The 26,924-nt window shown below is 33.0% G+C and overlaps 1 protein-coding gene across 1 annotated transcript in view; it reads right to left on the minus strand.

Annotated features, from left to right (window-relative positions):
- LOC111511146 (uncharacterized) overlaps positions 1-26,435 on the minus strand; it is a 541,917-nt gene extending 515,482 nt beyond the window's left edge. Inside the window, exon 1 of the mRNA XM_074186424.1 lies at positions 26,245-26,435. The gene's annotated coding sequence lies outside the window, so the exon portion shown is untranslated. The remainder of the gene's footprint in view (positions 1-26,244) is intronic.
- Positions 26,436-26,924: the final 489 nt, after the last annotated feature.

Genomic DNA, 26,924 nt, shown 5'->3' on the forward strand with positions numbered 1-26,924 from the left:
TATAAGGGTGAACCTGAATCGGTATAGACTCGGTATGTTTTGAAAAAGTGGTTCCATATTGAATATATGACATAACGTGTACGTAGTAAGAGAAGTATGTATGCGCTCTCAGAACAGAAGCTTTCGGGTTTGTAAATTCATCAGTCTCGAGTTATATAAACATTGAATTGGAAAATGTTGATGACAACGCCATGCCGAACCGCAATACCTCCTCAATAATATTTCAAACCTGTTTCACTTATTGAGGCAGAACGGAAATATCGCTATAACCATTTTTCGTGCTACCCAGTAATTCGAAAACAAACAACCGCGTTGCCCTATTAAAATAATAACTTCGACCATACACTAACTGCATGAATACTTTTTTTTGTTCAAAGCACCCACAAAGCCGAGAAGATGCAGACCATGCTATTGATCATTTCGTGTTTCTCCATAATTTATCCATCAAAAGTGATGAAATAATTCGATTTTCAAAAAGGTACGTGCCTCACTAACGGAATGCGGTTTGAAGAAATAAGAAAAACCTCACTAGGTTAAACACGCAGGGGAAAAAACGTGACTATAAAGTAAATATCATTCTCATAGGTAAAAGCTAAAACGAATTATTTCTACAATACAAAATTGCTAAATATATTGCTCTCAATTTCTTATTATTGTGGTGGTATGCAAACCTAAAAATGATGTAAGGTACGATATGTCACCAAATACTTTTCATGAAACCCTTTATTATTTTTACAATATAGTTTCACAAAAACGCAACACGTGTTTTGTTATACAATAGCTTGCTTCTTTGGGCGTGTTTATACGTATAGAATTTTTCTTGAATTATGGATTTTCATCAAATATCGGCTGATTCCATCGCACCAATATGGAACGCTTACGTTTTACTTTTTATTGTCACAAATATTCATTCCTCGATTTATTCAACTAACGATTTATTCAACTAACAATTTATTTGTTTGAATTTAACTGATTCATGCATTTGTTGGACACATTAAAAACGATTGTTCGCAAAATTTGTTCTATTTTGAATGACACTAGATTTGAAATGTTACATGAATTAATTTATTTGATGAAAAGTCGCGAACAGTTATAATATAGATTCATTGTTTGAAATTTTTGGAAGTAAATGTTTGTCATGTATACTTTTTTTGTAACTATCGACTAATTTACTACCATTTCTGTGAAACATGAATAAAATTGTTTGTTGATAATTATAGTTACATGAATTAAAATGATTGTTGATAATTTTAATTCGGCGCTAGCGTTAAGCGGATTCTTGCAGAAGCTGAATTTTTAAGTCCGGCAACATGATAGTCTAGTGATAGTAACACAATATTCCGTCCGACCGCAGCGCCGAATAAAAATTATCAACAATCAATTTATGTATCACCTAAATGCAACAATCAAAACAATTCATTTTTACAATACCAATAGAAAGTAAAACGGCGTGCCACGCCACACTTCTTATTGATATTCCTTTGAAATTAGCTGGATTATTTTGTTTGTTGAATTTCAGCGATACATGAATTGAATTGATTATTGATAATTTTTATTCAGCGTTGACGTCGGGTGTATTTTTGTGGAACTACATAACTGCATATATGTATGGCGTTGGTCATAGTACGGTAATAATCCGTTCGACCGCAACGACGAATAAAAATTATCAACAATCAATTTAATTCATGTATCACCTAGATGCAAAAATCAAAACAATTCATTTTTACACAATACCAATTATTAATATTCCTTTGAAATGAGCTGAATTATTTTGTTAGTGGAATTTCAGTGATATATGAGTTAAATTGAATGTTAATAATTTTTATTCGGCGCCACGGTTGAACGGCGTTTTGTCGTACTATAAATGAGCTAGCATGTTGCCATATGTAACACTTGAAGTTCTTGATAAATCCGCTCGATATCAGCGCCGAATTAAATTAAATGTGTCTTTCAAATACAACAAACTTTTTAAATCATCAAAAAATTTAATTCTTTGTCAGAAATTAGCTTTCTAAAAAGATTGATGAAATAAAATGATACTTGCTTGAGAATGTTTTACACAAAAGTTGTAACCAAATTTTAGATTGAATACATTAAAGTGAATGTTGGAAATATTCAACACATTCAATAAAATTGAAATATAACAATCTTTATTATTCATAGAAAAATTTTCAGTATGGAATGTTAATTTGCTATATTTTTAGACAAACGAAGGTCTATTTTTATTACCAACAATGTTTCATTGAAATTTTATTCCCAAACTTACTTTTAGAAAATGAATTTAAAGTTTCATTATAATTCAACAGTCATATAAATAAGTAACATTTTGTTCAAAGGTCAAAACTATATGCGGAATTGAAACGTTTGTTGAATTTACTCGAATAATACATTCCATTGACTTTTGAATAAAAATGTTTGTTCATTGCTGAGTTGAACTATATGTATATAGATTATTTTTCAGCATAATATATAGTAAATTGGCGTTCGATTTTCCAATACTCTGAAACAATATTTTTCTTCGGAATCAATAAAAGCTTCAAGTTATTTCATTAGTCTTTTTTATTCAAATAAAAATTTTATTCATGTAACATTTTAAATCAAGTGTCATTTAAATTAGAACAAATTTTGCGAACAATCGTTTTCAATGTGTCCAACAAATGCACGAATCAATTGAATTCAAACAGATAAATTGTTAGGTGAATAGATTGAGGAATGAATATTTGTGACAATGAAAAGTAAAACGGCGTTCCATACAACAATCCTTTTCATAATTGCTAAAGAAAAATTATGTTCAGAAATCACTATGGGAATTATTATTAGTATTGAACGAAATTCATTTTTTATTAAGAAGCTTTTTATAATTAAAGTTTTTTTTTTGTAATTTCACTTCTCACAATCAAAAAAATATCAAGATTGTAATGGAGTACTTTGTAGGAAAATTTATTACTGCAAAATCAAACATTTTTTCTATAAAAATACTTTATTTTCAATAAATTGATGAATGTAGCCGTTACTATGTGGTAGGAAACCATAATGAAGAAAAGAGAGAAATGAAACTTTTTTTAACCACTTTTATTTCTTTTAGCCAAATCACTCGTGCCTTCATTATCTCCTTCTCCGCTGCTGGTGTTTTTGTCCTGGTCCTGATATTAATGTATTTCGGAGTAATTATTCTTCTCAGGCACTCTTGGTTGAACCAAAAATTCTGCGATGCTTGATGGTACTTCATTTTCAGTTGTGGCTTGTCTAGTATGTGGCTTGTCTAGCTGTACTTGATTCTTTCAATAAATTAACGAATGTAGCCGTTACTACGTGGTACGAAATCATAAAGAATAAAAGAGAGGAATGAGAGAAAAAAACATAGAAAGTTTCTCTGAGGATACACTACAAAAACACACTTTTGTCTATTTTCCACTATATATAAAAAAAAAATTATCTCTCAAAATTCAATTTACAAACATCCTACACATCCAACGGAAATTTAGGAAACATATTATTTAATGCCAAACCTAAATTAGAGAAAGGAAGGAGATCTGGTATATATCGAATAGAATGTGGTGAATGCCCTGCATATATACAGGCCAAACTGGGAGAAATTTTGATACAAGGTACCACGAACATGTCATTTCGGATAAAAAATCATTAATGTACGAACATCTTCAAAATTCGAAACATAAAATAGATAAAGATAATTTAAAGATCCTACACACATGCGAAAAAGGGAAAATGATGAATCTGTTGGAATCTATGGAAATAAACAGGTCAAAGAAAGATCCCAATTCTATTGTCCTCAACGAACAACTTGAATTAAACAATAGTCCTCTCCTGAACCTATAGTCCAGATCCCAAAACCTACATTATATTGAAAGCTTTGTTATGTTCATGGATTTTACAGGTATATGAAACGCAGGTACCGGATATCAGGTATATCAGATATATCAGGTATATCAAATCATTTATGCTAGAATAATATAGGTATAAATTACTCGGATTTAAATGTAATCAGTTAGTTTTGAAAATGGTATAATAGCCGAAACCGGTCAACAATAAAGAAATATAGTGGAAAATAGACAAAAGTGTGTTTTTGTAGTGTATCCTCAGTGAACATGAATTTCCACAAAATAAACAAGTCGTCAATCGAAGAAATAGAAAGTTTCATTTCTCTCTTTTCTTCATTGAAATTTATTCAGTATCTCATCGAAGTGAACTAAAAAATTTGCACTCTCTATGTTTTTATAGAGCTCTCCATTACAATTTTTATATTTTTCAGGTTGTAGAAGGTGCAAAATAACCAAAAAAGGTCGAAATTATCAATATTGACGCATGCAACACAGTCCACTAGTACTTCATATACTACTTGGGCTGAAAAGTCTTGCGCGTAACACATAGGTGGCGCTAATCTTATTACATTCACCGCTTTTCTGTTAGTACCTACCAACATTCAAAAGAAAGCTGTTGAAATTTCATGATATTCCACTCATAGATTCGTGAGTTATTGTGCTTAGAGTGACATAACTTTTGTTATTCTCAAAAAAATGGATGAGAAACAATTTCGTGTTTTGATTTTACACTACTTCTTGATGAAAAAATGCCTTTCAAGCGAAGCGATGGCTTGATGAGTGAGGCAGTAACACCAGAAAACATCAATTTTCCTCAGGGGTGAAAGTTCATAGACGTTAGGTTCGGTGACCTGGCCGGCCAACGGTTGGGTTTTTGGTTGGCTATCCAATTATTACCAAAATTTGCAGCTAAAAAATTGGTGACAATCGCAGTGTTGTGATGTGAAACCCCGTCTTCTTGGAGATTGAATTTTTCAGAGCTCCATTAGTAGCAATTCAACAACAAGGGGTTCAATATTTTGCCATAAAATTTTTAAATACCTTTGAGATGAGAGAGTGCCATTATAAATGAACGGGTCGATAATTATACCCCTGAAAACACCTGCTCACACACTGAATCCAAATCTTCCATGAATTCTCTGCTCGACAATAGAATGGGGATTTCAGTGTGCCCAAGTATAAGAATTTTAACGGTTGAAAATGCCGGCACTGCTCACATAAGCTTCGTCTGTCTAAATACAATTTAACGAAAAATCATGCACTTGGTTACAACTTTCCAAGAACCACTATCAAAAACCCACGAGGCATTCAAAATCTCATGTCTGAGTTGATGAATACTTCTGGTCCTGTATGGCTTGATTTTGTGTTTTTTCAAAATCCTCCTATTGTTAGTTCTTGGTAGGCCTGTTGATATTTTCAAACATCGCATTGACGCATTCAAACAGCTCCTAAAACGACCATTTCTTTCAACTCCTCATTCCTATTTGTTTCATATAATTTTGGCCTTTTCTTTTCAAAATAACCACCATCAATTAGGTTGTGTTGCAATCTTGCAAAAATGTCTCTAAAAGGTCTTGGATAATGCTGAAGGTAACATAAAAGAAACGTGGAAAATAATAAAAACCTGTACAGGAGGTGGTATTTTGACTAAAAACAAATTAACTTAAAAATCGGTAACAAGTATTCGGATAATGGACGTGAAATAGCTAAAAAATTCAATGATTTCTTCAATGAAGTTGGGGAAAACTCGCAAATGAGACAGGGGATGAACCATCATTTGTAGAAACCCCAATTCCTATCGATGAGTCTTCACTATTCCTTTAACCAATAACCAATGTTGAATTGTGTAATCATATAACTCAAATGAGAACAAATTCCTCCCCAGGGGAAGATAATATCACGGTAAAAATATTGAAATTATTAAAAAATGACATAACTATCCCACAGCTCTATATATACACACATCGGAAAAGTCTAGGGATATTTTTATAACATACTAAATATAAAAATAAATGCATGAGGTCGTTTAATTTCGATTAAATTGGTACACCCGACCACCCTGTAGATTTCTATGGGTTGAACAAAGCCTGCAAAAACGGATACTAATCTTTTATCAAGTTTTTTACAAACTGTAGGTTTTCGGCTAAAATGAATAATCTGAAAGTGTCGAGTTTGTACATTCTATGCAGTTCTTGCTCAGCAATTAAACTGGAAATATTCTTCTACCTAACTTCCGTCCGTTTGCTGGTGCTGTTGGTGAAAACTTCCACCTAATGCACGAAAATGCTCGTCCACATGTCGCGCGTCTAGTGACTGACTGGCTCACCAACGGAGGAGTTGATGTATTGCCATGGCCAGCACAATCACCGGACCTGAATCCCATCGAGCATGTGTGGGACATGCTTCAACGAAGAATTACTCCGCATATGGGGAACATTCACACAACGTTTCAATTAAGAGAGCTTTTAATCGCTGAATGGGCAAATGTACCTCAACAAGACATTGACAATCTCATTTTGTCGATGCAGGATAGATGTAGGGCCGTAATAAACCAGCGTGGAGGCCATACTTTGTACTGATGCCAATTTTTTTTTATTATGATTTTTTTTCGGGGTGCCAAAGAAGAGCCATATTTTTTTTTAGTTTTGCTTATATGCGCACTCAGTATTTTTGACCATTTAATAAATTTTGTTGTAAGTTACATTCGTTTAATAATCACCCGTCAACTTTTTTTCCCTAAAGCGATCTAAAATAAAATTATTGCCATTTTTAAAAATATCCCTAGACTTTTCCGATATATATATATATATATATATATATATATATATATATATATATATATATATATATATATATATATATATATATATATATATATATATATATATATATATATATCTTCTATTAATTATCTGCGAGCGCTTTCGACAGCTGGTGTACTGTCATCTTCTAGGCACTTGAGAAGTGCCTAGAAGATGCTTTATTGAAATATGCAGGAATATACAGGGTGTCTCATTGAAAAAATAGTTTTCCATCAATAACTATTGATCTCTCATTTGAAAAAATTAGTTTTTCACACCATTGAATTCTGCGTTAAAAAGTGTTTTGGAAAAGGTTTCTTAGAATCAAGAAATTTTTGACATGAAAAAAGTTACTGCAACTTTTCGAAAATGCATATTTTCGAAAAACATGCTGTAACTCACCACTGAGTATGTCACATTGTGTTGTAATACTTTTCAGAAATGATGACATGAAAAGTCACTTGTTGAGTTTTAATCAAATTAAATTATTCATATAAAAATATCACTAACAATTGAAATATTTTTCTCGAACAATATTCATTTTAAATTATCAAAACTGCTATTCTTACTGAGTTATGTAAAAACACTATGTACAGTTATAAATAACAGTCAACAACTACATATCCGCTATCGATTCGAAACAAGATTTTATGCCCTCGCAACCAAAGTACCCTGGCATTCATATGCAAAATCAATAATAACTGCAATTCAGCATTCAGAACTCACTTTTATATCCGTTTCACAACTCAAAACGACTGTTGAGATGAAGTCGTCAGAATTAAACGAGTGAATTACGTTCTATTTCATACAAAAACAAAACTAAGTTGTAACCTTTACGAAAAAAAAACAGTGTCGTTTTCATACGAATGTCCTATCGTAAACGTCGAAGTAAGATTATTTACAGCATAACGATATTTAATAGATTTTCATATTTCCTGAAACAAGGCCACAAAAAATGCGTACAGCCTCGTTTCAATTGAGTATCCGATGTTGATTAGAACGTAAAAGTTAGTCACGTGGCAATGTCTTATCTCTATAATATTTAGCTGGATTATTTAATTACCTAAATGGCTCTAAAGGCGCGTATCTAATCTAATGAGCCCTGTAACGTTACATCGAATATGTTAGATTCGTTGCCATCATTCTGATTAAAAAAAATTACAGAGCACCGCCACATGCAATTTACAAAAATACACGATGTTGTCCTTCGTAACCTGATGACGCGTACCTATCCAATGTATCCGTTTGTAGCACAACGTAACCACATGTTACGTTACAGCTCTAGAAGAAATATTGTTGCATGTTATGCGTAACCGTTATGAGCCGAACTACCATTTGCCGGTTTCTAGCCTTATCAATTAGGTATCCCGTTTCTTTAACTATTGGATGCGGTTATACCATAACCTCTTCGGTTACGTTACTGAATAACTGATATAGGCAAGTATGGATACCACCCTTTACAATCTCTGATGAGAAAACTGAAAAACAAACATGTCACGATTGAAATGCAACAGTACTCCGCTATCACTAACCGTAACGTAACACAGTTGATGTAACGTTACGGGCCATTTGATACACATATTTCCGCATTTAACACAATGTTTTACAAAATAAGGAGTCGGGGACACATATAAGAGAGATTCCGATATGTTCATGAAATAGAATCGTCCAAACGTCAGAAATTGTCTGTCAAAATAGAATATGATTGCTCTGTTCTCTATATTGAGTTTCATCTCATTTCGTCGAAAAAACGTAGATTGTAGATTGTAATACTTCGTACTTCAGTTGATGGTAATATAGAGTGTGTTTTAATAACATGCTGATTTTTGCATATTTCTCAAATTTTTCATTGAAGTACCTGGGGATAAATATATATGGATATATGTATCAAATGAAGGGTTTTCCTACAGTGGACCCAAAAATAATCACCTCAAAATCTTTCAAAACAGAGTGTTTCTGTTCGACTTTTCTTCGTCATGAAAAAACTGTAAAAGCTATCTTATATTAAGAAAATATAAATACTGTATACAAGGTAGAATGAATATTTAGGGCTGAAAGTCAATGTGGTTTCAAAAAATCAGTTATAAAATTAAATTCATGTAGGTAAATTGAAAAACAAAATAGATTACTCCAACACAGAAAAAACATAAAAAATGTTTTCATTATCCCTAACTTCAACCAACTTGAAGGAAAATAACCATTTTTAAGCATATTTTATGATGTTCAAATACTCCAATAATAATTTTTTTTTATAATATATAATATTCATTGATGAATGGAATTCATAAATCATTTCTATCAACATTTCATAACGAATATATATATTTTAGAAATATTCCGTTCTATTCGCAGACTCTTACGAAATTCATTATGAACCCGATAATTTCAGTGTTTATTTATAACAATTATTGAAAAATTAAGCATTTCTAACAACGAAATATGATAAACAGCAAAAACAATTCAAACTTATAATTTCTATAATGCACGCATCTGCTTCTCTTGTATTGAATCACATATTCTTTCAAATACCCCTGGTATTTCTTTGAATCTGGTAGCCAGCAATTATTCGATCTCTCAGATCCCATGAGTCATGGGCTAGTATTTTGTATACCAGAGACTCCACAGAAATTGCCTGAACTGTTTAGGTCTGGTAAACTTGGTGGCCATATCTGTGGATCTTCTCTATTTATCTAACTGAATATATGGCATAAATATTTGCCAACATAAACATCTTAAATATTATCTAACATATTCTGCAGTCAAAAAAAAATATCTTCACAAAGCTTGACCAACATACAAATGAAAAAAGAGGAAAAAAATAACACATAAACAATATTCAAAATTAGGTTGTAGAGATATGTTCTAAATATTCATTGACTGAATGAAGACAGTATTTCGGAAGATAGTTTTTCACTCTTTTCTTCAAACTTAGATTGAGTAAGAACTTTAAACTCAAGGAAAAGACGATTATACAAATTATAGTGCAGGCTATTTTTTTGAGAAATTGTTAAACGAAATTGTTCCGTTCGAACTGAGATTGCCGGTAGTATTTCATCAAGCAGAAAATTCAAATTTTGATTAAAAAACTGAAAATACGTGTAACCGTCTTGATGAAGCGGTTTAAAATAAACCATCTATGCTATCACAAATATAAATATAAGGTATGAGGTAGATTATCCAACAAAATCCTCCAACAGCAAGGTAACCAAGTTTACATTTCGAGCAATATTTCTTCGGGTGTTCTAAGAATTCGAAGTTCTCAACTTTGTCTGTATTTTTTAAGTACCTGTCGGATACCACACGATTAGATCTCTCCGAATAGAAACGTCTAGCTTCGGGAGAATTTTAATTGACATAACCATGCACCAACTTCAAATGAGAATGTTCCTAATTCGTAAAGATACGTAAAGTCCATGAAAATTATAATGTATTATTCCGAACTACTAGTTTATAATCACCATATTCTCAACTCACTTCATTATATCAAGACGAAATCAGTCAATAAACTGATGGACAATTTATGATAGAAACTAATGAGATTGATAATGATTTGACATTGTGATGTTTCATATGTTTTGTCGTTATTTGAACATTAGAGCTCTTACCAGAATATCTCTTCAACGGTGTAAAGTATCGAAATTAAAAAAGAGACAATAATGTTTGAATAATGTTTGAATCACCGGTTATAGCCAACATATATTTGGAGTGATTTGAAACTTTGACCGCTGAAGAAGCCTACAAGGAGCCATGAGTCTGGTTGAGATACGTTGACGACACCTTCATAATATGGAACCATAGGAATACAAAACTAGACACCTTCCTGAAGCACATCAACAACATAAGTCTTTCCATCACTTTCACAATGGAGAAGGAAGTCCACAACGAATTGCCATTCTTAGACGTATTGGTGAAGAGGACCGACACTAAATGGGAAACATCTGTATACCGACAATCCACTCACACGGGATAGTATCTGAACCAGGAAGCCAACCACCATCAATCGACTAAGAGAGGAATCATCAAGACTGTAGTAGACCGTGCTTTCGGGCTCTGTAACACAAAGGAAGGTCTCGAGAAGGTAGGCATCATCAAAAATGACCTTCAACGGAATGGTTACTCCAAAGTGAGGGTGGAACAGACTTTGGCTAGAAGACAGTAAGAGCCTCACAAGGAAAATAAGCCACCATAATCAGTACTGGTACTTTTCTACATCAGTGGATTGTCGGAAGGGATCAGAACAATTGGGTCCAAGTATATCCGCCCCAGGAAAACCAGGCCATGAAACGCGGACTGCGATTCCAAGAAATTCATTTACTGAATACCCTGCGAGTGCGGAGAATAATACATCGGTGAAACTAAGAGACCATTGAAAGTTCGCATTGTCGATCACAATAAACACACACAGCGAGGAGAAGCAAATCAGGAATATCAGAGCATGTTTGGGCTCATCAACATAACATCGAGTGGTCTCAAACTAAAATAATTCACAAGGAGAAACACTGGTTTAGGAGAAAATTGTCCAACGATGCTTTTAGCCAAGCTATCGTAGAGATACGCAACATATAATCAAGCGAAATACGACCAACTACTGCCAAACGGTTAGCTCCCACTAAAACCGGAGAGAGGGAAGAGGGGATGGGTGAAAGCACTCGAATGACCTATAAATAGATCTCAGAGAAAGTACAGTCCAGTCCAGAGGAAGTCCAGTCATCACCCGGAGACGATTGTGGATACTAATGATGGAAACGTCGTGAAGTAACTTGGCTTGGAATCTTTTAATTTTTAATTTTAATTTTTTGTTAATAGTTCAATTTTTAATTGTTGCTTGAATTTTATTTCACTGTAATTTCAGTTTTTTCCTTTTTATTGTTATTTTACAGCTAATCTTTTCAATTTTTATAGTTTTTTTCAGAGATTTTAAATCAACTTATATCATATTAGACAATGGAAGTTCGAACTAATGAAATGAACGCTGAAAGAGAATACACTATATTAAATTCAATACTTTTTATAACCGTTTTATGGATATTGATACCAGAAGGAATGGAGGCGAATTTGGACTTGAAAACTTCAGAAATGTGCGACCTTTCTATATTTAAAGTTTATCAGATTTATAAGAGTTTCCTCTAAAAACCATCCATAGAATAACTTTTTCAAAGATGTATATGGTACCTAAGAACACCCTGTATAATTCCTTAATGACTCACCAATATGTCAATTATGATATCCTCATAGACACAATATCCCTCTCTGATAACTTTCGATATATTCTGGAGAATTAATATTCATTATCATATTTTATGTGAAAATCATTAAATTGATGAGATTCCTAGTTCTGTGGATTTATGATGAACTTTTTTTTAAGTTACTCAAGTGTTTTATTCTTTTTCTTAGTGTTTTTTTTTTCGTGACGATGAGGCAAACCATTTCCAGTACTACTTTTTTTTGAATGCCTAAAAATATGTTTCTTTTATACCTCTACAAGTTCGATTGTTAATTGAATTGAATGGACTAAGTCAAAAATATACCTATCAGATGCGCTATTATCGAATAAACAATCAAGTCACCATTGTGCAAACAAACAATGGCACATCAACCACTGATGGCAATGGTATCAACCATGACCCAGTTGCTTATTTTCATTTAATCCGCAGCTGCATCGTGTAATTGGAGGTTTTCGTGAAATACATGACAATAACTAGGTTTTGAGCAGTTAACTGTTCATTTCGTTGTTTGAGTAATCGTTTCAGAATTGCCGAAAAGAATGAATTAATTTTTTTAAAGTTGAATATACTCTAGAGACCTCAATATTGACAATTTATCCAATCAAGTTTTCGAATATGAGGAAGAGTGAGCTTCTCAAGGTGATCCTGATAGTAATTCTCTAGAACTAGTCAAAATCGCATGCAGCATTTTTTAATACTTTTCTATTAATTCTGATGAAAGGGATGAAGAATCAAGTGTTCACGGTGAAGCCATGAGTTTTCACCCATAAATCACTACAATCCTCTTATTGATGAGATATCAAACTAATACAACCATTCTTCTGTATTTCTAATGGGATTTATAGTACTCATACCTTGCTAGGGCCCTGTGTTTTTTCTAGACATATATAAAAGTGAGTAGATGGCAGTGCTAAGGATTTTGAGTGTGTCATGACAGTTATTCAATGGTAATTTTAATAATCGATATATTCCTAATTTCTGAATGCTAAAAAAGACAGCAGTTCATTTACAAAGTCCGATTCAGAAACTGAAAAAAGTAATACAGGGTGTTTATTAAACATGCGGCAAAAATTTAAGGGACTAGTACTTGGACTATTCTAAGGATATTTTGTCCTTTGATGATTTTCAACAAGGCGATTTGTTTCGAAGAATTCGACAAAAACAATTTATTACCCAAAATTACGTGTAATGTTTCTTAATCTACAAGAACCAAATTCTTTCAAAAACATCAGGATCACTTTCGAGACATACTATTCAAATTGAATGTCTGCAGCCGTTTGTATAGTAAAACCAATAATGATTGAAAGTAAAGCGCGTTGTCATATCGAAATTTTACGTTACCAGTTTATAGCAGAATCAAAATATAGTAAGCAGTAGAGTTGTAAGTTGTGGCAAATTATAGATAATACACAATACTAGTACGATTAAATGGTATTATTTATGACAAAAATCAGAAATGAGCTTGTAATGAGTAATACTTATACATTTCCTTTTTACTGATCAGTTAAAATTCATTATTTTCTGTATAGTGTTAGATATTTATTACAACTAGTGGCAACGCTGTACGCAACGATATTTCTGTCTTTGTAACTTCCATCTCATCGTTGTAGTCCTCACTAATGTACTTGCAGCCATGAGCGTATCATTGGTTTGTGAATTATACAGCGTGAATTGTACGTTTTACAGTTAGGTTAGTCAGCAATCGACGTGTTGTGATAACAATTGGTGAAAATAATAATGCTAATAAGTGTTTAAGCGTTACACAATTATATTTCTACACCGTTCTCAAACTACTCAAAAAATGGGAGACATGGTCGGGCCTTCCACAATTACAAAAGATAAATTAGTTGATATGTGCTCTGATTATACCGGTGTACCAAAATCATCGATTTACAAAATACTAAGAGAAGCAGAAATTCATGGGGACGTACAAACGCTAAAAACTAGTAGCGGACGAAAAAAAATCACAGTTGATGAAGAAGCCAAAACCAGTATACGCAGAACTATTCACAGTTTCTTTTTCAGAAATGAGCTGCCCACACTACAAACTGTTCTGGAGGCACTTAGCGATCATGAATTGGTCCCGAAAATGGGTAAAGAAACTTTTAGGAAACTTGTACACGAAATGGAATTTACGTACGGAAAAGTTGACAGGAAAAGCATTCTCATTGAACGTCAAGAAATAATAGCATGGAGAAGAAACTATCTAAGAAAAATTGACGAATTTCGGAAGCTCAAAAAAAATTGTACTTCATGGACCAGACATGGGTTAACCAAGGACATACGGTCAAAAAAGTATAGCACTCTGGTAATATAACCTTTATTGAAGGTTTGTCAGTTGGGTTAAAACAGTCATCTGGAAAAGGTAGTCGTCTGATAGTTACGCATATAAGAAGCGACAGTGGATTTTTACCAAATGGTGAATTAATATTTAAATCTAAGAAAACAGGCGACTATCATGAAGAGATGAATGCGGAGGTGTTTGAAAAATGGTTTGAAGGCATCATTCAACTTGTGGAACCTGGGTCTGTCATCGTCATGGACAATGCCCCATAGCATAGTCGACATTTAGAACCATTACCGAAACAATCATGGAAAAAAGCAGCAATTCAAAAATGGTTAATTAATAAGAACATCCAATATAACAAAGATAGTTTAAAGGCAGAACTACTTCAGCTAACAAAATTACACACAGACAAATATAAAAAACTCGCAGTGGATGAAATGGCGTTAAGTCGTGGAATTACAGTTTTAAGGTTACCACCATACCACTGCGAATTAAACCCAATAGAATTAATCTGGGCGCAAGTAAAAAGATATGTGGCACGAGAAAACAGAACATTTAAATTAGTGGACGTGCAACATCACCTGCAAGAAGCTATTCGAACTGTTTCTGCAGAAGACTGGAAGAAATGCATGCAGCATGTTTTAAAAAAGGAGCAAAAAATGTGGAACGTAGACAACCGTATTGAACACAATATTGAACCAATCATAATTCACTTCGATGATAGCGGTAGCAACAGTGACGAATCTGAGGTTGAAGATTAGACGAAAATTTGTACATTACCATTTATATTATATTCTATTATCAAAAATTTGTAATTTGTATTTTCTAGTACCCCTGACGATGAGTTTTAGTACCTACTATAATTACCACGATTATTACTCCGTTTATATAAGGCCCATCTAATGACTAGAAGGATTAGGTAAATTACGATATTGCAAAGTTTCAATGAAATAAATAAAAAATGTGTATGAATATTTTAATTGATTATACTAAGAATTTTTCTTCCATTTGCTGTCAACTGGGCTTACTTCTACTCTCAATCATTATTGGTTTTAGTATAGTAAACGGAATGTCGCTGATACGTACCAACGGAATTGTTAGATCTTTTATTACTTGGTATATAGGTCCAGTGTAGTACGCTATACTTTTATTTCGGCTACTTTAATAATTTTAAAATAACCAAAATTGTTATTGTCGAAATTCTAATTCGCCCCGTATCTTCTAAACAAAGCGCCCTATCAAAAATCATCAAAGGACAAAGTATTCTAGAATAGTCCACGAAATAGTCCTTTAATTTTTTGCCGCATGTTTAATAAACACCCTGTATATCTTGGGTGCACTATCTTTCAAGTGAAATAGTTCTTTCACTTGATAGTTACAATAATTGACAAATTGTTATCCAGTTGATATTCGACCAAATTCATGAGAATTTCAAAAGCCTTATGACAATAATATCCGGAATCCATGAATATCTATAGTACCTTCTGCCTTTTTTAACGTAACAGAAAACGCACTGAAATTAGTTACTTGTAGAAAAAAAACCGTATCTGAAGACTGTATCGAGGAGAGATACATTGGATGTTTCTTCCCTGTTTGGGGCTTTGTTCACGAGATGAAGCTGTTACTAGTTAGACGAAGGTTTGATACATGCAGTTGAGCCGCGTTGAAACTAATTGTATCCCCGACAATTTGAGGTTTGGGTCGGATCTTTCCTGCACTGATGAGAGATATTACTACGTAACCGGTATGTAGGTGATCTACTCGAATAATTTCAGTATGGTCCTGCTGCTGGATGAACAGGAAGCATCTGCGAGGCTAACCCATTCCTGCACTGCCTGAGGCCAGTGCGTAGCGACATACAGAAGACAGATCCAGTCCAGATCCAGTCCAGATCCAGATGTGTACCAAATAGGTACATATTCCGGGATCTAGACCTGAACATACACTACGTAGACGCATATATGAGAAACATGCAGAGGACACGTTTGACAGAATTCGAACGCACGACAATCCAGTGCTAAGCGATCTACACAATGCACTGAACAGGAATGACCCCAGATTCCGAGAGAGGAACAAATACAGGAGGCCTACAAAGCAGAACCAAAGACCACCCCCCCCCGAGAGTCACTATCAGGCGGCTCCGGTGAGTATAAAAATTTCTTAACCAGATTCAAATTCATCTCATTTTCAGATTCACTGAGAAACAAAACTTGCTCGCGACAAAAGGTACTCGTCTTTGGTTAGCTTTTGGGGGCCCCATGCAAAAATTCAGTTAGGAAAGCAATGAGAACAGCAAATATCAGATTAGAAAGTGAAAACACCTAAAGGCTGACTTTCGATCGAAAGAGGTCAGATGTCAACCTTGCTGAAGTGACAATCAGTAAGTTGAGGACCGCTACAGAGGAGCGGTGGTGGATGGACGAGATGGGATATTCTGCACACAGTAACCGTGTGGAGAATATTTCAACACAAGGCACTCAACCCAGGAAGGGGCATGGGGGAGGGGCTAACCTCGGTGGGGTATCTTTCATAAATGTTTGTCGTATATAGTTCAATCTCCAGCGTGGTACCTACAGCGTAGGTGTAGGTAGATTTTATTTCTAATGATTAATTTTTCTGGCAACCTCTAGAAGTTAAAGTATGTCATGGAATAAATCAATTCACAAATTTCGAATCTACCATACGGAAGGAGTTTGTTTTTTTGAAAATCCCTCGACATTTTTTCAAGTTTGTACATGAAATAGCAGAAATTTTCTATATTCCGCACCGAATTGGAGGATGACACAAATTCCAAATTTTACTCCTCTAAATCTCAAGTTGGAAATATACCTACATAAAATTGAATCTGGCACTCAGTCGAACTGCCATACTAATAAAATAAAACTTAGTACTAAACATAGTACTGAAGTAGCACTTGAGTAGTAGTAATGGTAGAATTATCGATATAACTTATTTGAAAATGTTGCTTGAAAATCGATTATGACCCTACATACCAAATTTCAACCCAAAATTCGAAAAGTCCGATTTTCAATCAATAGTTCCGAATAAGAAGCTATCGAAATGATAAAATAGTCAATGTAAATGGAATGAATGTATTGAAATGACAGAAATTGAAAATTATTTTTTTATCGAATGTATATTACTGAAGTTTTATTTCAATACCAAACACGTGTCGAGGTGTTAAAATAACGGTTTGGTGTGGGGAAAAAACTTCAGTAATATTCACCTCAACACGTATTTTGATCACCAAGTGATCATCTTCAAGAGGGAGACTCAGTTTAATTTTCCTCTTGAAGATGATCTATTGGTGATTGAAACACGTGCCGAGGTGTTGAAAATAACGGTTTGGTGTTGTCCAGTGATATTCATTACTACACCAAAGATTCCAAAAAGTGCATCACACGTTTATCAAATGTAAGTTAATCGGATTTAGTTACATTACTAGCCTGTCTCCAAATTTGGGGAATTTTTCAATTTCCAGTCTCATATTATGTGCTGCAACAGTTTTCAATTTAGGTTGAAGTGTCATGGAAACGAATCAACTATTCATGCCCAAAATGTCACTTTGAAAGTGAATGCATCAAAAACAGTAACAGCCCATTGAACGTCCTAATTTACGGAAAAAAATTGAAACAACAAAGTTATTTGGCGATGGTGCTCGTGACAGCTCATCAGAGTACCGAATGAAAATTCGGAGAAAGATGAAATACAAAGTTTTTTAATGGATTACAATTTGTATTTTGAAGATCACCATACCAAAAACCAACTACTTGAAGTTTTACAGACAAAAACATTTGAAAAATTGTATGCCTTTGAAAGTATGAACACACGATACAGAGACTTCCCCCCTATTTTTGTGTTTTCAATCCCATCAAGTTAATTTGGGGAAAATTGAAACAAAGCATCAGGCGTAAAAATAATTATCCAAAATTATCCAAAAAAAGGTAATAAAGCTAATTAAAGAAGTATCTAATAATACCGAAGAAGACTGGCAGAAAAGGATTAAAAAAGTTGAAAAAGACTATATGGAGATTGGACACTTCTATATCAATGGTGGAAATGAATTCATTATTGATTCCAATGACGACAGTGATATTGAAACAGAGAATATAGAAAACGAATTATCAGAAGCTTTCGATGAAAGTTAGTGAAGTGTTTTTGAAGCGATCTGTTGTGTGAGTAAGTAGTATTCAGAAGTATTCTCAATTATCACCCTGTTATTTGAATCCCTACTTTCCCATTCACCTATATAAACGAAATCTTCATTATGTATATTATTTTATATATTTTCATTCTATATGTACATATTATATAATCAGAAATAATTATTGAATAACGAAATTAGTTAGCTCCCTAACTACATTATTGAAGAGAAGCTGTTGTAAGATAGGTTGTACTATATCGTTTACTTGAACTATACTAAAAATCAAATATCTATTTTACACTTACGAATCGGCCTGGTATGCGCATCTTCATAAATAAACGCTTTGACTTCTCCACAGCGTCAGTCCCAATCAGCGTGTACTGAACCAGAACACGCAGAAAGATTTATATCATAATTACAAATAGAGCAATATTGAATCAAAATATGTGTTTCCATTCAGCAACAGAAGTCAATTATTAGATTATGTTGTATTTCTTCGATTGGAAATATTACGTAAAAAACAGCTGTCGGGTGAAATGGCGCGTGAAATGAATTGGAAATTAATTTTTTGAAGTCAACGCATATATAAATTACCAATTAATTGATACTGATATATGAATCGGTTATACATATCTCAATTAAAAATCTCGTAACACATTTATTGAGAGTTTATCATCAAACTATTTCAATTATGATTGTTTCTCCATGTCTGAAATGATGTAATGTTGAAAGTGAAATAAGTTCCAACATGTGGAGAGTACGTAGAAGTCGAAGAATCTACTACCATTGGCTACCAATATCGTATTTACCTGATCGAACTACCCAGTCGAGACTACCTTGCACTAACAAATGGCCAAAGAGCCCGAAACTGGTCTGCAAGTGTGTTCCAATAATTAAAAATCGATTGCGGCAGTTGTATAGCCAACAGCATATGCAGGAATAACTTCAGTGGAGAATCCTGCACTGACACGATATAATTCAATGCCCTTCGTGGTATCATCCAGAGAAGTAGTTGTTTTCTAATAGAAGTTAGTCCATAAACCTACAAATTTGGGCACATTTCCAATGCTTTCAGTGGTATTAGCCAAGGGAGTAGTACGTGATTGAGTTCCTCAGGGAGATTCTTCTGTTCAGAGATGCGTGGGACTAATTACCCTCAACTTTCGGAAACAATATATAGAGTTCTCAGTAAAACCGGTCAAGTTTTATTCATTTTCAAACAGACATAATTCAACTTTTTCAAATGGAACACCCTGTATTTTTTCATTTGTATGAAATGTTTCAACATTTCACTACATTTTTTATCAGAGTATACAATACGAAGAACTGATATTTTACAAATTATACCCAGTTTTATTAATTTTTTTTCAATATAAACAATAACGCCTGAGTTTTTTATTGAATGGAGCAGTTCAAAAGATATTCAAAATGGCGACCATTCTTATGCATTTCTAACTGTTGAAACCGCTGATAACTATCACTAGATGGTATGAAAAATGCTAATGTACTAGCGATTAGTTTGATTATTTGAAAAACAATTTAAGTACGTGACAGTAAGAAAATACATTTTTTGTGATTATAACAATTACTAAAACTTGGTATAATTTGTAATATATCATTTTTTCGTATAGTATACCACTGATAAAAAATGTAGTGAACTGTACAAACATTTAATACAAATGAAAAAATACAGGGTGTTCCATTTGAAATAGTTGAATTATGTCTATCTGAAAATGAATGAAACTTGGCCGGTTTTACCGTGCACCCTATATATTGTTTCCGAAAGTTGAGATTGCAGAAATTATCATAGTGATGTTGAATAACTATTCCTTAAAAAATCCACTTAATTGCTGTAGACATGCGGGTGATGATTTAAAAATATTGTCTGCAAAATAGGTTTTCGTGGAATAACTTGGCAATGCCGCAATGAAAATTCTAAAACAAAAATTCCTTAGAGAGCAAAAAAATATGGAATCGAATGACGTGTTCTATTTAAAAAAATATAACTTTGGTTGGCCACGCTCTGCTAAATCACCCAGTATGTAGAAAAAAATATTTTTGAAAGATAATATTTATCGATATGACCCCAAAAAAATTGAGCAGTTCGAAAAAGTATTTCCTGTGATAGCAGTGGACCTAGGATATCTTTTTTGACTCATCCTATAGTAATGCTAACTATTTCACCTCAAAGAGATAGATGTGTAGGTGATGGATTTTTTTTGAATAGTCTACAAAATAGATTTTTTGTAATAACTTGGCAGCAATGTCGCAACATAAATTTAGAACTCAAAAGTTCTTAGAAAGTTTCAAAAAGGTGAAAACGAATGATGTGCAATCATCCTGGTTATTCCTTCAAAAAATATTCTCTTTCATATCATAGTTGCAACACGGTTACAGTCGATTCATTAATTTGTTGTATATTACATTTTTATTTTTCCCCCAAAGTTCCCCACTCCGTATATTAATTGGAGAGTAGAAAGTCAAACAAGTTTTATTTCCAGAACATGTTTTTCTGGTAAAAACGCTTTGTTCTCGAGAAACGGTTCTATAACAATTTTCGATATCCTCAATTGTTATAACAGAAAAAATTTCAATTCCTTCTCTTAATATCATATTTATTGAAAAATGTTCTGGAATTTTGATATGAATTGAAATTTATAGAGAAAATCAGTATCAGTAAGTTTGAATAATTTTATATACTCTCATCGTTTGTTTCAGTACATTTCCAAAACTTATAAAACCTTTTTTGCTTTATATATATATATATATATATATATATATATATATATATAAATATAAAACCTCCAAATACGTCAATGAAGGTCGTATATTAACCTATTTGATACAGTATAATGTCAATGTACAATAAACAGTAGGTACACAACTTTCTGCACAATAATAGGTATGTCCTTCTTTGTTTAGCACTGCAACAAGCAGCCTCATCAATCACCAGATCTAATCCCATTCACTTTGTCCTCGGGATGTTATTCAATCTACCAAAAACATTGTTAGTTATATAAACCACTACCTAAGGAAGACATAGTGAAACCGATCTAATAATAAAAATCTTAAAAAACATATAGAATATTTCAAATCGCCAATGGTGATCCAACTATATGATCAACTCTCGAATGTATTAGATTAACAAATAGAGGTGAAGTGAGGTCACTTTTAGTTCAAGTATCAACTTTCTATACGGCACACGGAATTTATTGAAACCGATAACAATTGAATTCTGGAATTAATTAAATGAATTGTTTGCATTACTAATGAAAGGCAGAGGTATTCGAAGAACTTCAAAAACATATATTGAAATCAGTCAAATAATTCATCGAGAGCTTAGTTTCATTGTGAAGAATTTGCACTTTTCACCTGAGCCATGTTGTGAATTCCATTTGAGATCAGCAAATACAAGGGTTTCATAAAAGATTGTTTTCTCTCAACCAAGAATACTCAAGTTAGTTAATATTTAGTGATGGTTTTTTGAAGAACAATCTCACATAAGCCTTACAAAAATATCCAAGAGTTTCATAAAATCAATGAGTCCAACACAGTCGAACCTAGTGCCGGTTTTAATTCCAAAAAAATATCGACTAAAGTTTCAATATTACATGTGTGAGTGAAAATTTAGAAAATTCCCATGAAATCTCAGGTTTCATACGTTTGATAAAAAGTCATTGTTGCAGCTTTCACAATACAACATAGATTACAACAAATTAGAAACGGTCCCTTTCGAAAGTCAGAAAAGTTTTGACTAGGTGATAAAACATGCAAACACCCAAAATTTCATCAAATATTCATCGTATTTGATAAAAAATTTGGTTACAAGTTTTAATGGCCTCAATGGGCCTACAGATTTTCATTTATCTCTGGATGCTAGTAAATTAAGTTTTAGGTGGATGCGCAGGGGTGACAATAGGGACCAGAGCAGATGAATAGACCGAAGAAGGCTAGACAAGTCACCGATTCAAACACACTTTTAGGGTCAAATCGGTATGACCGCCGTAGAAACATACCAGAATAGTTTTCAATTATAATAGGTCTGTTGATTGTTAACGAACAATTCTATCATCAAACTCTAAAAACGGATCATGTATTGTGTCTGATATTCCTATACTGAAATTGTCGTTTATCTCCTATTGAATTTAAAATATCATCACCATAATCACGGTTCTACTTTTCGTTTCGGCTTTTACTGCCACCGACATCTAACTCTGGAACACTTTCCAGTGATAATTTATACTGTACTACTGAATTAATCTTCATGTAAAATTTTCAAATACATTGAAGGCCGATTCATATCGATCACGTAACTTCGATGCTTTCAGATGATCGATAGCATGGTAAGCAGTATCAGCCTCTGTAGACAGAGTACTCGGTAAGACTGAAAACATTATTCAAATGCAGAATTGAATTTTGTCAATTGAATTTTGTCAAGTTGACATTTATTGCAGAAGTATTATAACGTGCGCTACGTGAGTATTCGGGCAAATCAGAAAGAAATATATCGCTTGACTTTTTCGATAGATTTTCATTTTTTACGTTCAAAAAATATTGAATATTCTATGCGAAAAAATATTGAATATTCTATGCGAAAAAACGGGCAAAAAAATAAAAACAATGACATAAAACTACGTTCACAATAAATAATCGTCTTTTTCAGTTGTTTGCTCTTCGAAACAGGACAATCACTGGTGCAATGTTGAAAAATATGTTGGCAGTTGCTTTCATTGTCCTGATATCATCTAAACTGTAAAAATACATTTTGAATGAAACAGTAGAAAATTGACGAAAGGGGGGAGAGATTTTTGCGTTGTAATATTATCCCAGAAAAATCAATTGGTTGTATTTTTTGTTTAAAGATGAAGTAGAAAGCCAAAACCTTTCTTTCGCAAAAATCTATCTTTTCTAATAATATAACACTTTCAATTCATCAATATTACTGTTCTAGATAGTTTTCTGCCAATTTAGTAATTTGTGGCATTTCTTGGGAATCCTTTTGTTTTTTCCACTTAACATGTTTTGTAATGCTGTTATCGCTTTTTTGCAGTTATGTCAAAACTTTGTAGAAATCAAATAATAGAAAAGATATCTTTGAAAATGAGTTTTCCTGAAAAGTGCAATTTGTATTATTATGAGTTTATTATTTTCTTGTTTTTTGAATTTACATGAAGATCCAGATGATATTTCTGTGAGTATATAAGGAATTCATATTTAATATTGGTGTATCAGTATACAGTAACATGGTATAATATCGTTTTACCTTTTTGGAAACAATTTTCGCTCAAGAATTCTCAGCAATTTCAAAAAAATCAAGAATATTATTGAAGGCGCTACCCCATACTGTAAAACCTTACAGATTCAGCTAAACTAAAATACAGTACCTATTATTGAATCATTTTTGGACACAATTTCTCTTAAATTCATTCATTAGTATTTTGATTTTTTTAATCGTGTAATAAACATTTTTGTCCCACCTCAAGTACTGGCCAAGGAAAATTTTCTAATATTTGTGTTAATTTGAACAGTCTGGTTCATGAAATTCAATTGTTTCTGTGTTCGGCTGGTCAACTGACTGAGGAGAAAAAGTGCAAAATTTTTGTTTTTGTTTGTTGAAACTCATTCGCTATTATTAAGCGATTGTTCAATCTTCTTCAAATACTGCCCTGCTGAATGTAAAGTTTCATTCCAAGTGTTGCATTTGAAAATCAATGCAGTGTCAACGGCATAGCTTAGAATGCGACCTTGAAAATTATGAGGCAAATTTTGGTTATACATACAGTATTGGACCAAATACTATACCCTGATGCGCACCAATAGATATATTCAATAGTCAATCTTCAGTTTTACAAATTTTAACACATTGGGTTTCGCCATCAAGATTATTCTGAAATAGTTGTAGGGATATTATATCTTTCCAGTTTTTCTATCAGCGCAGCATGTGAGACAGTGTCAAATGCTTTGGTCAAATCCAGAAAAGTTACAATTCCTTTCGTCAGATCTAAGATAGAATTTTTTTTGCACTGAAGAAGAATGGTCTAAAATATAGAGATCAATATTTTTCATTGTTTCTGTGGTAAGTTTGTGTTATTCTGGAGAGCCATTTATTTTTGAGTTCAGATATAAGTATAATTATGTAGACAACATTCGGAAATTCATCTGGTAGATTAGAGTACTCAATTTTTACAATCTTTTTTTTTTGGTGTAGGAATTATTGAATAAATTTGCCTTTTTTAATTTCATATCACATTTTTTCCCTTTGTTTGACCTTATTTTCCAAGGGTTCTTTATTTATTTCATTATTTATTTCATTAGACCATTTATGACATTTCAATAATTGTTTATGACAATTCACCTATTTTGGTTTTTCCAAGAGTTTCCTTCAATTTTTCAATATGACATTAAGGTTCTCATGAACCGCCGGTATTAATAGATGTATGTGCATATGTGCATATCTATTCAATACCATTGAATACAGTTCAATACCAATGAACTTTCAAATGTTTGAAAAGATGGTAAAACGATCCATATACGAAACACCAAGAGTCAAATGTAATGAGATCGTCGAACCAAATTTTTTCAACTGATTTCATTTTATCTTATTTATATACTCGCCTTTTTAATTCTTCATGCATGGGTTCAATTTTTATTCTCATAACTATTACTTATTCCAAAATGTTTGTACTTTTGAAATGTTCTTATTGATGTGTTTGCTTTTTTTAAGTACTCTGTTATTCCTATATATATTTTAAGGCCTATTGCTTTTCTCGTAGTGTTCTTGTATTGGACTGAATATTTATTAGGTAGTTAAGTAAGGTAATTTTATCTCGAAACAAGTGTTTGCCCACTTATCGAGTAGGTATCATTTATGTGAGAAATTGTATTTGCTGTATACATTGTCTCTCTCTTTTCATTAATAAATGATATCATTATCATTACTATTGTTGAATATCTAAGTAACTATCAGTTGTTAATGTGAAACAGAGTTTGTCATGAATATGAGAATTCCAATTCAATGATTCGTCAATATGAATAAATAAGTAACAAACACATTAAAAAATAAAAGTTCTAAAAAACAAAAAAAAAACACGTTACAATAGCAACACAAACTAAAATATAGAGTTAATAGATTGTGTTCAACGTCGAAAATAAGTCCTATGGCTTGACATAATCTGTGACTTTTAGTAAGTCTGAAATCAGAATGAATCTATTTACAAAAAAAAAATATTTTGTTGTAAAAAAGCGTGGGGTGCTGAATATCAATTGTTTTAAATACTTGGTTAGGAGCTGTTCGCTAGATTGACAGCCCACTATTTATTGTAACAAAATTATTTTTTATGCAAAAAGATTTATTCTAATTTCGGACCTATTATCGACTTATTATCGATGTTGAAAACAATATTAAATTAGTTTCTAATTATTTTTTATTATTCAGTTTGTATTGCTATTAAAGCGTGTTTTTTTTTTTGAACTATTCTTTATTTTCTATTTTTCAGTCTGACTTGCTACATCTAGCCACAGACATGTGGTTGCACAAACAGTGTGGTTGTCTCACTTGCTCTCACACAGAAACTATGTTAAGAAATTATCTAATCCTGGCCATCCTGATCGATAAACTCATGAGAATATTGTATTGTCACTGATTCTTGATAAGTGTACACAGTTTAAAATACATCTGTCTGTTTAAAGTTAGTCAAAATCGAATCCCAAGTATTCGGTTACAAACAAACAAACATACAAGTGTAGCTAATATAAACGTGTAAAAAAAGTGCAATTCTGTTGTATAAACGGGTTGATACCAGAATATTTGCCAAAAACCCCGCTTCAAATTAAAATCAATGGTTTCTGCGACATTCAAAGTAGACACTTGTCTTATCAACATCGTGTACACTAATAATTTTTTCTCATACCAACAACAATACCCAATCACTTCTAAAAATATACTCACAGTTCAACAATCTCCGAAATCACAACAAACACCCGTCACACCAGTCAACACTATCAAAATCCTTCGTCGTCGTCGATAATTTCGAAAACAAATGCGTCTCGGAGAGCACGCGCGCAACTGATCAGAGCCACCTTATTTTCCGAGCTTTCTTGGATACTTCACAGACGAGACTTGCAAGAAGACTGATCGAAGGTGGCTGCTGCAGGACTCGCGATCTGCAGCGGCCTACATGATACGCGATGTCGAAGGTAATGCTGCTGTCAGAGGCGTGCTTCGACACGGCTCAGATTGAAGAAACAACCTGTTGCTTGATGCAGGTGGAAAATGCGGAAATTGAATGGGTAAAGGAAATGTATTTCTTGGAGATATCCGATCCTTCACGTAAGATATCACATTTTAAAAGATAATATTGTTATTCAACGACAGTGAACTAATGTTAGAATTTAGAAATACGTTCCTACGTTTACAATGTGAGTGATGATTTAAGGAGATGTCTCTTGGCTCATTACAAAAATAAAAATATTGTTATGTAAATTGACAAATTGACTTCAAAAAATACAATTTCCAGAAATCTACTTGAAAATCCACTTAAAGCAAAGTGAAGTTTATAGTGTCACATTTCAGTGCATTTGGAATTACTGTTGATTTTTGCTGTTTGTTCATTCTCAGAAGACTCCAGA

The sequence above is a fragment of the Leptinotarsa decemlineata genome, unplaced genomic scaffold (genome assembly GCF_025532065.1).
Source record: "Leptinotarsa decemlineata unplaced genomic scaffold, Ldec_3_MD MMD2_tig00078422_RagTag_RagTag, whole genome shotgun sequence".
Classification (NCBI taxonomy): domain Eukaryota; kingdom Metazoa; phylum Arthropoda; class Insecta; order Coleoptera; family Chrysomelidae; genus Leptinotarsa; species Leptinotarsa decemlineata.